Raw genomic sequence first — 3,248 nt, 5'->3', positions numbered from 1 at the left:
TGTTCACAAATTCTTTAAATCAACTGAAGTAAATTCCAGACTATTGCCAGAAGTGAGGGTGCATTAGAAATCTCTGTGTAGCAAGCACTGGTATTTCTCATTGAGCCGGACAAAACTCAGAGCATATGGCAGGGAATCAACCACGCATTGGACTTGAGATGCATCTAGAATCATTCTTAAGTAGAGCCTTCTTTGAGATTGATTCAGGGTCTTGCTAAAGTGTTAATGTGCAAACTTGCTCTTTTAACTATTTAGCGAAAGCAAGGGAAAATTTATTTATTTATACAAACAAAGGTTAATCACGTGGGATAATTTTTTTCTTTATAGGAGGGCAATCAAACAAAAGCAAAATTTAGAAGACTCCGTGTTCATGTTTGCACATAGATAACAGGGCCAGATCTGTCTAAAAGATCGTATTGATGTGATTCTTCATAGCCAGCCTCTCTCACCTTTATTCAGTGCGATTTGGGAACTACTGTATAATATTCAACTGATGGAATTGGCCCATTATGTCAAAGGACATCTGTATGTATACAGTTATTACCACACTTTTTTCCTGGTATAAACTCCTTAGTAAGGAAAAGGAGCCACAACATCATGCTAATTTTTAAAAGCATTTAGATGGTGAAGCCATCATCTGTGATGGTGAAAACGTGGTGGTACGCATTCAATGGTTAGGACCCTTTATCTGCAAAGGATACTTACAGGCCCAGGGCTCAGGAAACTCAAAAGGAAAGCTCCAGTTCCCATATCGTGTTGCTTGCCAGCCCTTTGGTAAGCCTTGGCAGGCTTCCTCCTGTGTCCTGCCCTGGTCTGACCTCCAGAGCCCGTCAGCGCTGGCACCCTCTGAGTATGAGATGGGATGAATGGCCAGCGGCTAGTGCTATCTGAGACTTCAATCAACTTGATACCAAAGGTTAATCTCTTTCACGGGAATCACCTAATTTGTTATGGCCTGCAAGTGCTTTCTAGCAGAAGCCCTTTTTCCTATGACACCGTTTGGCTCATGTGTTTAGGTATACCTCAAGACCTCTAACAATGTCTAAAATCTCCTGTTTTCGGAGTAATCCCCTTCTCCCTTTTTACACAGATCTTGTTCCTCAGTCTTGGACAGACAGCATTCATGGGATTCTCTAGTTTGAGATCTTAATGTGCTTTGTTTCTTGGATGTTTGGAAAATGTTGATTTGAGAGACAGAGACAGGAATGCGTTTTAGACTTTCATTCCCACTGGGCACAGAGAAATCTGATAGTGATAGAATCTCACAAATAGCTTGTGATTTTCCATGTCCCTCAGGAGGAGGCTGCTGTGATTTTTATCAATGAAACCTGGCTTGCTCCAGTCCATCTAAGATGATCAAAATGCTCACTCAGGAAGAGCAGAACGTTACCTTGGCAATTCCCCTTTCGCACAATAAAATGAGCATGTTCTCTTCTCCTGCTTTCATTTTCTTTCCTACAGCCTTCTCCTTCCCTTGGAATTTGATGGGGTCTGATGCCCTTCTGGGCTGGGAGGCTGTTTGAGGAGTTGACATTGCTTATGGGGGCAAAGAGGGGAAATGGGAGCAGGAAACAGCCTGGGATGGCCAATTGCCTCCTTTATCCACAGAAAATTGAAACACTCCAATTAAAAGGAGCCATTAGAACAAGAGATTTCCATCTATAGTGTTGTCCCGTATTACCAGAATGTGTTAGAAAGATGCTCCAAAACACCCGAGTAAATGTTGCCAGCGTGATTCTTGGGGCTGGTGACCCTTGGTCTCAATCCCATGTCAACCAGTTACTTGTCACCGAGTGACCAGGGCTAGTCTCTGAGCCTCTTTAATCTTCATTATTTAGCACCTTTAAAACGTGAGTGACTGGGCCGGGCACAGTGGCTCACACCTGTAATCCCAGCACTTTGGGAGGCTGAGACAGGGGGATCACTTGAGGCCAGGAGTTCAAGACCAGCCTGGGCAACATGGTGAGACCCCATCTCTAAAAAACAAATGAAAGTGATGGTTCTCTTCTCCTGGAGACGTTGTGAAAATTCATGTAAAGTAGTTAGCACAGGGCAAACCCTAAGAAATGCTCAATAAACGATAGGCCTTAAAATGATCACAGTATTGTTTCTATGGAGATGAAATCAAGTTAAAATAAACATTAAAGGAAGAACATGTAGGAGGAAAAAGAGGAGCAAAGTGCACGTAGATGTGTTTGTGTTTGTGCAATCATGAGTGTGCTTGTGTAAGTAGCTTTCAGTCATGTTTCCTTGATGACAATCATACAATAAAATGCTGCCATTGGGCTGGGCATGGTGGCTCACACCTGTAATCCCAGTGCTTTGGGAGGCCAAGATGGAAGGATTGCTTGAGGCCAGGAGTTTGAGACCAGCCTGGTCAACATGGTGATACCCTAGCTCTCAAAAAAAAAAAAAAAAAAAATTAAGAAAAAAAAATACTGCCATAGCCCCATGGGAAGTGTCCAAGATACTCCAGTCAGTAAAGTTCAGGGTCAGTTATTTGGAGGTGGAGCAGATGACAGGGCTGAGCCTACACAGCAAATTGGTCAGTTCCAGGGGTCTGGCAGTCAAGGGCTGATTGCACTGGTTTCAATTTTGTGCTACTGAGCAGTGCCTCATGGTCCAGTTTCGGTGCAGTTGAATTTGTGGAACTGGCTGTATCTGAATCTGAGGATTCAGCTCCTGCTGGCCGCTGTGAACATGTCCCTCTAGTTACTGAGCTGCTGGTGTGTGGCTTCTTGCCTAATTCCGTACGCCCTAGGGATGGCTTTGACCCTCAGCAAGGTGTCTTGGAGAGCTGGAGTTCCAAGAAGGACCTCAGAGCTGGCAAGGTCCCCGGATCTTGCATAGTGGCTTTTCTCCAATAGTAACATAGAGTAAAAGGGGGCCTGTGATGGACAAGGAGAGGTGGTGCCAGAAGTGGTAGACTGCCTGGAAGTCTAAGATCCAGGGCTGAAGCTTGTCAGGAACACAGAGAAGGCTTGGGAGCAGGAAAGGGCTTGGAGGAGGGGCCGGTTGGGGGGAAAACACGCAGGTAAGATTCCTTATGAGAGAGCTCCAGGCCTAATGGAACAGGTGTCCTCAGGAGCTGCAGTGGCAAGCACTACGGCTCTGCAGTTTAAAAGCCACCTTCTAGCTGCATGTGAGGCTAGTTATGAACCTTACTATGTCTCCGCTTCCTCCTTTGTAAAGAAGGAATAATAATCTTACCTTGCTCATGGGGCCACTGAGAGCAGCTGATCCACATA

This window comes from Mandrillus leucophaeus, unplaced genomic scaffold (genome assembly GCF_000951045.1).
Source record: "Mandrillus leucophaeus isolate KB7577 unplaced genomic scaffold, Mleu.le_1.0 Scaffold375, whole genome shotgun sequence".
Classification (NCBI taxonomy): Eukaryota; Metazoa; Chordata; class Mammalia; order Primates; family Cercopithecidae; genus Mandrillus; species Mandrillus leucophaeus.
The sequence above is the reverse complement of the archived record's forward strand: the minus strand, read 5'-3'. Positions refer to the sequence as shown.